The following is a 14,606-nucleotide window of genomic DNA, read 5'->3' as shown; positions in this document are numbered from 1 at the left end:
CAAATACAAATCAAACAAACAAAACAAAAACGGTAACTTCAAGCTTATAATTCATACATTTATGAACTGCCGTATTTATAGGTTCCTGATATCAGATGTAGTGAGATTGGGACGCGAATCGACGAACGCTAAAAAGTAAATACCTCGAATAGCTATCCTCTTTTATTATCCGCTTCGTTAGGATTCGCTCTCTTTTTCACTTCCCAAATTAAGTTAGTTTTCACAGGAACATCTTCATTCAAAATATTTTCAACCAATGAAAGTCATTTTAAACCCCAAATATGAAAAGCCTATCTTAAATTAATTAAGTCTATAAAAAAGAGACTTGGACAACAAAATTCTCAAGCGGGCCGCACTGCGCCGAAGAAATCCTAAAGCGTAACATTTTATAAACAATTTATATTAATTATTAGTGTGGTTCTTAGCAATACTTAAAGATGCTTATGTCGTTCAAAATTGACCATATCAAATGCTACACTTATGTAATGATAACGTTTATATATATCAATATATCAATAATATATTTGACCCATAAACTATTAAAGGACAGAAAAAAGGTTTAATTAGACTCTGTTTGACACAGTCGATGGAGAAAAATGTAGTATCTGTTCTGTTATGGGTTTACATTGTATAAGATATGAATATTCAATCATTACTTTTTAAAGTATAAAGTCTCGCCATATTTGTGCCATTTCTCGTTCAAATGAAATATCCAAAAGGGAGATAATTCTAGTCCCAATAATGATTTTCTCTTTCTTACGAGTTTACACTTTTTTTTATACTCTTTTTCACCCTAAACAAGGCATGTTGTTACTTGGATGTAAGAGACTACTAACAGACTGTGAAGAGTTACGCAGTGAGATGTCTGTTCACAGTGCATTTTAACTTCTTCAGGTTATTATAGTCAAGGAAGCAGTAAACAGTGAGGGAATTCCACAGTCTAGCAGTCCGAGAGAAGAAACTATAAGAGTAAAAAACTTTCTGGCATCTGCAAACCTCAATAGTGAAGGGGGGATTTTGTTGCTTAGTCCGGTCAGTCCGTTGAACGAAACGATATATTTAGAAAAGAAACTTTTATTCAAAAAAAAAAAAAAAAAAAAAAAACTGGATAAAAAAAGGGATAGAAAGATTTTAACAAAAATCACACACATACATATATCCGTGTATATATATTATTCCTTCCTTTTATATATATATATATATATATATATATATATATATATATATATATATATATATATATATATATGTATATATATATACAAGGGTCGTTCCAAAAGTAAGGCCTCCTATTTTTTTACTCAAAAACTAAAACGTTGAAGAGCTACGAAGACGAGAGTGATACAATAAAAACGAGCGACATTTATGCTCCAAAATTTATTTTTCTACTTAGTCACCACCATTCTCAATGCACGCTAGTAAGCCTCTGTTGATACCTCAATCGTAAAAGTCCGGAGCGCGCTTTGTTACACTATTGTCACTCTGAAATCGATGGACCTATCTCCTGACTCTCCTGACATCAACTGCATCGGTTTCGTAAACGTTCAACAGGCGCCGGTGAATATTGATCGGTTCAAATTTTTCTGGATGGGGGAATTCAATGACGCATCTCTGCTTTTGACGCATGTCCGTGAAAGGGGTTGTTTTCTTAGAGTCTCTCACCGCCAATATCTGCAACAGAGAAATGAAACTTACAGGTCATAAATGCAATCCCTTCTGATCCATTCGGATGGAAAAAATAGGAGGCATTACTTTTTTTGTAACGTCCCTCGCATATATATATATATATATATATATATATATATATATATATAAGGCTTTCCAACATCTACGAACCTTAACAGTGAAGGGTGGGATTTTGTTGATTGTTGAATTAGTCAGAAGCATGTACGAGGTGCCTTTAATAAGTTTCCAGGCTTTTTTTTTGTACAGGCATTTAAAATTGTAATAGACTCTTGAAAATTCAGTATATTGTTGCTATACATTGTATGAGATGACTGACCAATTTTTATGATTTCAGATTCAAATGAACAGCTACAGCATGAATTGAAATACACTCTACTAAAGCCTGACTGTCACAACTGGTGAATTTCAAAAATGCAATCTGGAATCAAGGATATTTTAGAAGAACGATATGCAATAAAATTCTGTTTTTAACTTGGAAAAAATGTCACATAAATTTATGGAATGCTTAAGACTGCTTTTGGACCATCTTGCATGAATCGAGCATCAGTTTTTGTGTGGCATAAGGGATTCAACGAAGTCAGGGAGTCTGTGAGGGATGATGAGAGGTGTGAGAGGAATAAAGAACATCAGAGTTGATTGGTCAAATAAAGAATTTTATAGATAAGGACCATCATATGTTTATGGAGACAATAAGTGCACAGTTAGATGTCAGTGTGGGAACTGTACACACAGTTATTCACGAGGAACTGAAGATGCGGAAGATTTGCGCGAAATTTGTCTCAAGTGTGCTCAGAAAAGATCAGAAAGAAAGACGTTGTCATGACAACAGTGAGATGATCGAGCTGATTAATTCAGATTCTGCAATTCTAGATGCTCTGGTGACCTGCGAGGAAAGCTGAACCTACTGCTATGAACGAGAGACGGAGTTCCGAATGGAAATATGTTGGTTCTCCCAAACCCAAGAAGGCCAGACAGAGCAAATCCACACAGAAACTTATGATCCCTGTTTTTGACAGCATGGCAACGATTTTATGCACTGGGTTTCCAATGGACAGACAAACAAGGAATCCTATGTTAAGGTTTTTAAGGGAGTTCAGGAAGAGATTCCGTCGGAAGAGGCCAGCACTCTTCAAATCGGGTCAGTGGCATTTCCACCAGGACAAGGCACCAATCCATCCTTGTCACAGAATGTTTGACCAAGATGGACATCAAGACAGTTCCCCACTCTCTCTATAGTCCAGACCTTGCTTCCTGTAACTTTTGGTTATTGCCTAAGCTCAAGGAAAACCTTAGAGGTTGCATTTATGAGACAATTGAAAGATGAAAGAGGTCGTGACGAGGGTCATTGACACGTTCACACAAGGGGACTTCCATGGAGCCTTCCAGAAGTTGTTGAAACGGTATAACAAGTGCATTGCAGCCAAAGGAGATTACTTCGAAGGGGACTAGAGTTTCATGTGTGTACTATCAATAATAATGCTCATACGAAATAAGTCTGGAGACACCTCGTACATCGAGAGGGCATTGTATGAGGTATAAATATTGATATCTAATCTTGAAAGTAACAAATCTCGTGACAGTAGCGCCATCCCGCGTTGAAACTAACTATCTTCAAGGGAGATAATTCTGGTGAGAACAATGAGGTTCTCTTCATAATGTTAAAGAAAAATTATCAGCAAAATGCAATAGGAAATGTTGAAAAGATGAAAAAAACAAAACAAAACAAAAACAAACAAACACACAAACAAACAACAAAACAAAAAAAAAAACAAAAAAAACAAAAAACAAAAACAAAACAAAAAACAGGGGAGGTAAATACAGAAAATCTCCTGATAGAAGAAAATCTGACACAAAAAGGCGCTTTTCGTTTAACTTTTATTATTGATTTTTTTTTTTTTAGTTGATTTCGTTTTTGGGTTATCATTTATTAAAAAGAAAAGTCGGTTGTTTCTAAAAGTTGGTGTGAAAGAATTGAACTTATTTCAAAGTAAATGATGAATGAACGTATCCGGGACAAGAGGTGTTAAAACTGCCTCGGAAAACTATCGGGTAAACGAAACGATATATTTAGAAGATAAACTTTTATTTAAAAAAAAAATTTAACAGAAAAAGGAATCAAAAGAATTTAACAAAGATCACACACACACACACACACACACACACACACACACACACACACACACACACACACACACACACACACACACCCCACACACCACACACCACACACACACACACACACGCATATATGTTATTTTACTCCCCTTTTGTTTGCACACACATACACATATATGCATATAGGAGCAAAATTAAATTGTAAAGCGTAGAAATAGCCTCGTCACTCTTCTGAAAAGTGGAACGATGAAATTGTCGCCTTAGAAAAGACGACATGATTCCATTTCCGTTTGATAAAAACTTTTTTTTTGTTGCAGACCATCTACTAGTTGGCCAGTTGTGTACAAATCTCAAGAGCGATAGGAGCCTTCTATCATGTCTCTAAGTGACACAATGTTCAACGAGCGAGATTGGAGATGCGCCACTGTACAACTCATGCTCTCTACCGATCCAAGTTATAACAATGAGACCGTTGCCAGCATCATCAAAATGCAAATCAACACAGCTTGAGAGCGCAGCTCAATGAAGTTTCCGGTTATGGTCTTTGGTGTAGTTTCAAGTGAAGACCACATCATACTACCGCACAACTTCGAAGTTGGCTTGAAAATTAACACCAAAGTGTACCTGGATGTGCTCAAGAGTGTGGTGCCCTCTGGTGCAATCTGGCAGACCGTGTGTGTGTCAGCAGGACTCGTCGCTGGCCCACAAGTCCAAAGAGATCCAGGCTTGGCTTCAGAAGGAGTGCTACGACTCTGTACCCTTTTCTCACTGGCCCCCCCCCCTCCCCAACCTGAACCCGCTGGGCTACTTCGTTTGATTATATGTCTAGAACATCACCAACATGATCTCCCACAACACCAAAGCCAGCCTGATTCCCGCCATCCGCTGAGTATTCGCCAAGCTCTCGCCGGCGCTTTTGGAAAAGGCATGCTCCCAGTTCCGGAGCTGTATCGAGGCGGCGATTGAGGTTGAACCCGGCTACATTGAACAGATGTCAGCTCTACCACATAATCAAGTTACCGGAATTGATTTTTTCAATTAAAGTTTTAAGTTGTAGTGTTGTTTTGTTAAGGACGACAATTTTATCGTTCTACCTTGTAGAATACCCGTCCCAGGACTGGTAAAATGGATTCCCCAAAGTGAATATTTTTGCACAACTTTTATGTCTGCTTACGAAGATCAAAATCAAGATATAATGAGACTTAAGGTCAGATGCTTGTACGATATGCTTAGAAAATAAACTTTTATTTAAAAATAAAATGAATATAAAAAATAACACAAACACACACATATATAAAGTTGACTTTTTTTGTCGCACTGACATTGATGTTAATAGTCTATTTTTCTATTTTAAAAAATTATTAGAACGAACTTCTTAATATATTCAGTCATGGATATTCGAGCAACGTCATACATGTTAACTAATTTGCATATTCATTTGAAAAAACGAACTGTCATGAATTAATTTTTCATTTTTTTATGGTTTCATATTGGATTATTTATTTCATTTAATTATTGCACAAAGTTCTATTTATGCATATTTTCTACATTGTGCATTGTTAGAAATTTGACAATTACATCATGCCTCCCATTGTATTGTTTGGAACCAATCAGATTGGTCGATTTTATTTCCTGCAAAGCGTTGCACTTTCGCGGGCTTATTGTATTTTGTATGTTTGCTTGTCAGTTTTCTGTGAAGAACTTGAACTGGATGGATGGGCGAAATCCGTTCCAGTGATATCAAGCAGCAAAATCGAACAACAAAAAGGACGTTGAAACCCTAACCCCCGCAGGAGGTATGCAGCCTCCAACTTTCATCTCTTATGCCTAAAAGATAAACTTTACCATAAGTCCGCTTGAAACAATTTATTTCATGCCTTAATATAGGCACATCCGCATTAAGTCCGTTAAGAAACTTTCATTGGTCTAATTACATTAATTACCGAATTAACACGAACATTGATCATGGACTTTTGAACTATGCTGTCAGTGTGAACATTCGATCCTTTGCATCATAAGGCATCTTATCTACCCCTTCTACGGCTGCAAACTTTTATCTTCGAAGACAGAATGAACCTGCTTCCAGTTCCTGTTGAAGAATAAAAGACTATTACCTTACGAGATTGTTAACAGCTCTGTTTACAGAGGCAAAAGATAGGCATTCCTGTTTTGCAACCGAGAATCAATAAAATTTTTATTGAATTTTAAAGGTAGGCCCTTGTTGTGATTGTCTTGTTTTGTTACTGTTCAAGGAGCAAAAACCGGCAAGAAAGATTTCTTACATGTTTTTTTATTGCAAAAAGTTGACACGGCACACGCATATAAAAATACACTAAAAAAGTGACGTTTTCTTCAATAAATTTCTATACTAAATGTTGCAACCGGCAACCTACAAACTGGTGACCTGACGTCAGTAAATTAGCCGGACACGTAATTTTGCAGCCTACAGATCGGTGGCGCCCGATTTGGACACATTTACACTTTTTTCGCTCCTACTGAAGGCCATTCCGAGCATGTACCTCTAAAAAACGGTCTCTCACACTGGTGACACCCGCTGTCAGTTATGATATCGGCGGATCAGAACACTTGCGCGGCACAAAAATGGAAAATGCCACAGTGTCATTGAAGTCGGCTATGCTTTCGTTGGGTAAAATTCCACCTTTTTGATGGACGATCCCACACTTTGGTTTCTCAATTCAAAAAAAAAAAAAAAAAAAAAAAAGAAACGATCAGACACTCAGAAAAAGAAAAGAAAAACGAACGAAACCGATTTTTCTTTTCTAATACGTCAGTGAATCAACGACATGCGCATTCACGGACTTTTTTTTTACGTAATAACGATACTGGTCTTAATTACATTACCGATTTTTGCGAATAATCGCTCAAAAATCGAAAATTAAACAACACGATTTTTCTACGAATCGAACTTTGACGACAGTCAATTTGTACCCAAAACATGGACCTCTTCCGGATCAACATTCCTGTAGCCAGCACGTTGGACAACCATCCAACCAACAGAATTTACCTACATCGTTGCCAGCGGTGATTATCCATGCTTATTTAACGCAGAGAATAAAATTGACCAATGTGATTTGTTCAAAACAATACAATGGAAAGCATGATGTAATTATCAAATTTCTGACAGCATAATTTAGTAGCATTTAGGATGAAAAAGTTCTAACACATACACGTATCTATCTATCTATCTATCTATCTATCTATCTATCTATCTATCTATCTAAAAAATAATTTGGTCTGCGTGTGTGCTGAACGATCTCTACATAACACCTCTATTCATGTTTGATCTACAAGCTTCTAACTTGATATATAGGAAATTTGAACCTGTGGAACAAATTCAATTTGTTTTTTTAGCCGGTAAAAATTGCTGTTAAGAGGTCAAAATTGAAAAAAAATAATATTGCAGGAGTAAGTCGGCTAAACCTGTTAATTTTGAGCAAATATACATTTATATCTTAAGTTTTTTAATTTTTATTGTTTTCTTATCCATCTGTGGATAGCTCAAACGGTAACGATTAAGCCTAAGGGGGCTAAATGTTTTGGTTTCGATTCTAGCTGATGGCACCCAAGTCATTTTTTTAACTTTTAAAATCATTACTATATATTGGGTACAATATAATATTCAAGAGAGTATTGGCTCTATTATAACAAATACTAAATCTGCATATATTAAAATATCATATAAATATTGTATAATGCTAATATATATAAAAGTGACCTTGTCTATTTGTCAGTCTGTGTGAAGAATAGTCTCTACAAAACTATTCTATCAATTTTATTTACAGACTTGAAACTCGATATATTAGGGATTTGGACTTGTGGAACAAATTCGTTACGGGGTCAAAATTGAAAAAAAAAAAAGAAAAAAGAAAAAAAGAAAAAGGAACTTGGCAGACGTAAGTCGACTAAATGTATTATTTCTATGCATGCGCAAATATAGATTTATATGGAGAGAACAAACCAAATTATATGTTCATCAACGTTTCGTCTTTATTTCAAGACTTCCCCGGGATGATTAATTTAAATAAAATAAAATACGAGTACACTATTCAAAAATATTTTTAAATATTGTACTGATATTTTATTTTCGTCAAATAAATCATCTCGATGAAGTCTTGAAATAAAGATGAAATGTTAATGAACATATAATTTGGTTTATTACTTTTTCATCTCTCCATCACGTCGGAATATTTTTCTCATAATCTTCATCATATCTTAAGCAATATTATCTTTTTAAGTTTGTATATGCAGGTAGACTTAGATGAGATGAGCTACACAAGAAGGCCAGGAGTTAGTCTAGCTTGTCCGAGGCTATTTGAGACACACACACCATGAGGGCATTTTATAGGGAGAGGATCTTATCTCCACTACCACCTTCGGTTGTGACAACCTTTGAAACGTGACGCCATTAATGTCAAATTATCTGTAGCTAATGAGCAGGCTGGTCCATCTAAAGCATGAATCGTGACGAGGTAGATTAAGGAAAGACAATATTTTTTCACAAAAGATAGTTTTGCTATTGGTTGGTTGGTTGTTTTGTTTTACGGCATATCAACCCTTTTCAGGTTATTTAATGCCGAATCTGGTGATTTTGAAGAACGATTTTTTAATATAATATATTTGTTTTTTTTTAAGTCGTATTCTATTTAAACCATAGTTGGGACCCTAACAGGTGCTACCACTCCGGGTCAGAGTGGACCTGGGAGCAATAGCAATTAAAGGATGACTCCACACTCCCTAAGGCCTGCAAGCTGGGGGCCTCACCATCGGATATAGTTTAAGGTCATATCCAGGACCCTTTTCCATTGGATTTTGCTTTAAAATTTACTTATTTTTAAAAATCATCATTTCTCAATTCATTTAAGTTTATTTCGATGCTAGTTTTTTTTTTTTTACTTAGCGTTGCCCGAAAGTTTTTTTTTTTTAATTTTATTTTGTCTTAAAAATTACTTATTTAAAAAAATATTTCTTGATTATTTATTTATTTATTTAAATTTATTTCTATGCTTGCTGTTCTTATCCGACCTTGCTCAAGAGTTTTTGAATTTTTTTTATCTCGCTTTAAAAAGAAAGAAATCTTGTTTTTATTATACGGAATTATTTTTTAGTATAATTTTGAAAGTTAAATTTAATTATTACAGTATCATTTGACTACTAAATTATTCATTTAACCAAATTGTCATAAAACTAAAACTAATTAAGGGAAGATTGTTTTAATCTTTATTTATAAATTATCGAATGCGAATAGACTTAAATTTTTTAAAACTTTTTAATGCATGAGGAACTGCTAAAAATTTTGAAGTCAGCAACTTCCTCTCCTAGAACCACTTTTTTGAACAATCGTGTTCCTAATGCCTGCTCTTGTGCTGCACAAACAAAAGCTTCAGTACTCTTAGCCAGATACCCAGCTCTAAGCTATTGGCATGATCTTTCATCGACCACTTCTGCTATATCATGGAAGAACCTTCCATGCGTTTTCTTCGTAGCCAGTTTCTCTGCCCTTTCTCTATCCATACGTTTCACATAATCAGCCTTGGTCTCACATACCTCCACTTCATTGGCCACAACCTTAAGCATCCACTCGTCACTTCTAACCACATGCTCCTTCAACGACATCTCGGTTCTCATACAATCTTTTACTCTTTTCAATCCTCTCCCACCGTCTTTCCTCTTTTGATACAGCCTTGCTACACTACTTCGAATAATATACCGAACATTGCTAAAACTTTTCTTGTTTTGATATCCATGGCATGCAACTTGTTAGACCATTTTAAAATTCCCGCAGTGTATCTCAAAACACTGACTGTCCATGCATTCACTGCTTTCATTAGGTTTCCTCCATACAGTTTCGACTTTGCAATTAGTTTCACTCTGCTAAAATACCCCTTCCTGACTTTCTCCTGTATTTCTCTGTTTATGATGCGTACACTCTCCAACACTCCCAAATACTTATACCCCGTATCTTCTATTTCTTTCATGATTTCTCCATTTGGCAGCACTATTCCATTCAAATGAACCTTTACTTCTCTTTTCATCACTAGCAGCGCACATTTACTAATCCCAAACTCAACAACAACAACAACAACAACAACAACAACAATAATAATAATAATAATAATAATAATAATAATAATAATAATAATAATAATAATAATAATAATAATAATAATGTGTAACTCACGTAGAGAGGAATGGCATACGCACACGAGAAGATATTTTATACTATATTTGTAATGTATCTCTAGTCCCTCTGTCTTCTGTCTGTCCTCCGATGCAATTGAGAAAAAAAAGTCATATACAAATATGGACGCAAATGAACATAAGAATAGGAATGCAAGGGAGACAACTAACAATTCATCTTTTCACAAAATGTGAAAAAAAAATGTCAATTTAACATTTTATTTTTCGGCAAGAGCATTTTCACTTACCGGAAGTATCATTTTTTGCTATCATTTTCAGAAGTTATACTAGAATAAAGAGAAGACAATCCAAACGTTTTCTAACCAAACATTTCTGTTAATTTAAAACAAATTCAATAAAGTAAAGAAGTATATTAACAGAAAACATTAAAAAACGAAACATTTATTAAATTTAATTGAAATTTTAAAAAATTTAGAAAAAATATTTTAAAATTAAAACATAATTAAAATTTACAAATACAATGTAACATTCTATATTTCAAAATAATTATTTTCCAAGATAATCACGCATGAACTTTTCTAACCAGATTTTCTGTTCAATAGAGTAACGAATTATCACAACAGAAAACATTACATAACGGAAAATTTATTGAATTTAATTAAAATTGTTAAAAATTAGCTAGAACATTTCAAAATAAATTATATTTAAAATTTCCAAATAAAATGCAACATGCTATATTTCAAAATAATTATTTTCAGAATAAATATTTTTATTACACAAATATAACATTCAGTTTAGAATATCATAAAATTGAGGGAATCTATGTTTTATGTAACTTTTTAATTTCTTTGAAAAAGCTTAACATCTTTAATGTAAACTTTAAAATAAAAGTCTTAAGAATTTCAACAGTATTTTTGATTGTCATCTCTTTCCCCTAGTATAACTCTTTCGAAAATGAAAACAAAAAATACTTGTGCCTAGCTTTCATTTAAGTGTAAGACTTAATAATACACGAAGAAAACATTTTTACTCGTTTAAAGTTTATTACAATTTATCAAATGGATTTAATGTTACTTTGTAATTTTCGTTGGCAGTAAATGAACAAAAACTTTTGAAGGTCTAAAACCTATTTTATTTCTAATGTTCTAGAAATACTTTTCTGGGAGTGTAACTGCTGATCGTCTGCACGTGTATCTATACAGCCACACACAGACATAAAATCCCTGTCTCTAATACAACACATTGAACAATACCAACCCTACTTAACCTCGAAACCAACAACACTAAGAAACACCTAGAACCATAGTGTAATATCTGTTCCAATACCTCGCTCCCTCCCTCAGTCAGTGAGGAGAAATCCTTCATGACTGAGATAACTATCATCCCTTCTATCATTCCTCCTCCCATACCTATGCCCCTCCAAGTGGCTCCTCTCCTCTGGGGAACGAGATCTTCCCCACACTAAGAACCGATCCTGGGCCTGGCCATACCCACATGGGGAGACAAATAAATAGAAACATTAAAAAATCCCCTACGTATATTTATAAGTACACCTCTTTATCTAAACAAACATGATATTAAGAATACCTGAACAGTCTAAGACTGAAACGAAAAATAACAATACTAAAATCAAAGAATCCAAAAAATAAATATCAAAATTGAATGAAAACACCCCTACCCTTATTTCAAAGCAGCTGCCCCCCTCCTACCACACACACACTATTAACGACCAGTTACCTTCCTAGGGAAGCAAATAACTTTATAATATTATAAAACAGAACATACATTCTTCAAACCAATAAAAGAACACCCCCCCACACACACACCAATGGGCCCCTCACCCCCACTCAAGTAAGAGTAAAAAAAGGAAAAAATGAGAAAAAAAACAAAGAAAGATAACTAGAAACACAAGCAGAGAGAGAGAGAGAGAGAGAGAGAGAGAGAGAGAGAGAGAGAGAGAGAGATGGATAGAGAGAGAAACATAAGACAGCAGTGACCACAGTCCATCCCAATGAACCAGTAATAAAAATTGAACATACGAATGAAAAGTAGAATCACTTACACATGTTTCCACCTCTCGGAAACATTTCAAATGAACTACGAAAATGTTCTTTTACATTTTTAACACTTGAATATATTCTAAACATTTTAAATACTTTCTGAAGAGGACGCTTCTCAGAACGTCTGAAACGCGTTAAAAACGATTTCAATGATTTAAAAACATTATTACAATGATCTAAACATAATTTTCAATGAAAAACCAAAACACGGAATAATAATGTTAAAAAATACACGTTGTTGGTGACCACACCCTTATTTAAACATACATCTTTCTCTCGTTGGAATTTCTTAACCCATTATATATATATATATATATATATATATATATATATATATATATATATATATATATATATATATATATATAATTTCTATGCCATAACTTTAAGAATAATTCATGCAACGTCAAAGGTCCAAATACGATTTTAGCTCATCCTTAAGTTGTCAGGCTGAGGTAAGCAGTCTCGCAACTGACTTATGTTCTTTTTAATCAATCTGAATGCTTAATTTTCGAGTATTTATTTTAACATTTTGCACTTTAAATTATTTTTAAAAATAAATTTCTATGTTTCTGAATTTCTTTGGATGAGGTTTGATAATATGTATTATCTGGATTGTTCAGACTACTGTTCTCATGTTGGGTGTTATTTTCACAACCGGCTGAAATATTACGAGAACAGCACCTAAGATGAGAACTATAGTCTGAATAATCTAAATAATACATGTCAAGTCTTATCTATAAAAAAATAAAAAGGAATATTATATTAAATTGGATGTAAAACTCAAGCTTAGGATTTCTTGTCGATGACTGAATTAGTGTGTGTGTCTAGAAAAAGAAATTCTCTCTTCCCCCAATCTTTCTCTCTCTTTATATATATATATATATATATATATATATATATATATATATATATATATATACATATATATATATACATATATATATACATATATATATATATACATATATATATATATATATATATATATATATATATATATATATATATATATATATATATATATATAAGTATTTTAAAATTCCCGCATCGAAACATTTTTTACTTTTCAATTTGAAGAAGTAAATTATTCCATTAAATTCTGGTTTTAAAAATACTGGTGCCAATGGATGAGTTTCTGCCAATTCTCTGACAGTCTCCTTCGGTCACTTCCCTGGAAAACGCTTTGAGAAATTGAGAATTGAAAATTGTACAGAGCCAAACGAATCTCTGGGGATGTTTTCCAAGAGTTTCTCATCAATTTACGGATTAGCTGGCAAATTGAAAATTGAGTTTCCCCTTTTGAAGCGGTTATTTTATTTTAAATGTGGAATTGGAAGACCAAATTTAAAGTAAAAGGGCGTGTAGAAAGTTTATGTGGGAGAAAGCAAGCGGGGAAGGGGCAGAGGATAGATTGGAACATGACTCCAAGTTGTAAAAAGCTTATTAATCACGAAATGAATCATCCGTATATACATTGGCTAATGTAGTATAAAAATACTCTCCAAATAAAGCCGCGGATGTGGAGGTGCAGTGGCTACAATGGGACGGACCAATTCGCAATTAAATGCGCCCGGTTTGTGTTCTATTAAGAGGTACTGCGTCATTGTCGCTGGCACATTTCAGAAAGGCATGAACCCATTTCTCCTCGCAACCATGGCTAAAATAGTAGGGCAGACTAGACTTTCAAGACTTGGTAGAGCAACTGCGTGTTGTGTTCGAGTTCCGTTTGGAGTTATTATATCGCTTTGGCGACACATTTTTCGAAAGGATGTACCCATATATCCTCACGACCGTGTTTTTTTTACATAGGCATCACCACTTATCAAGACCCAGAGGCCACTCGAGGATAAGGGTTAAATTGGCTAGACAACTCCCAAGGCTTGGTAGAGCAACCTTATATTATGTTCGAGTTCTGTTTGAAGTTATTGTATCACTTTCGCTGACACCTTTCAGAAAGGCATGAAACCATCTCTTCTAATCGCAATCGTGGTTGAAATAGTAGGGTAGATTGAACTGTCGAGCCTTGGTAGGGTAACTATTTTAAATTAATGGACACCCCGGAGAAAGCACTTTCGTCCAGATAGTTTCTGATGCGTGGCATATGCATGCGTCACTTACCTGGTGGAGAGAGTGTGTCATGTAATGCAGAATCAGATTTCAAATTCATCTGTGGATCGTCTGATTTTTATCGTCTCAAACGAGGAGAGAGTCAATCATCAATCATCAGAGTCAATTATGTTTGGCTGTCTTCGGATAAACCAAGTTGCGCACTGATATGAAAATTCTCATGACAGTTTCTGAGCCTTGCTACTTCTCTACTGGCTCATGAAAAAAATGGAAGCGGGTGTTTTGTTTGTGACATTATTACTAGATTATCGCTTTACAAGGTCAATAGGCTCCCTTTATCCGTTTTGGTTGTTCAACAAACCATCTCCTTTCCTAGATATATTACTTTCACCACGGTTCAAGAACGTCATCTACTCCCTGCACGATAACCCTCCAGAATATCAGAGGGAGGTTTACGGGCGTTACACATTGCCCAATGGTAACCTAGAACTATGCAAGGTAGAGGCGTTCAGCATC

The sequence above is a fragment of the Euprymna scolopes genome, chromosome 2 (genome assembly GCF_053919585.1).
Source record: "Euprymna scolopes isolate OS-2025 chromosome 2, ASM5391958v1, whole genome shotgun sequence".
Taxonomy (NCBI): Eukaryota; Metazoa; Mollusca; class Cephalopoda; order Sepiida; family Sepiolidae; genus Euprymna; species Euprymna scolopes.
Note: the sequence above shows the minus strand (reverse complement) of the source record.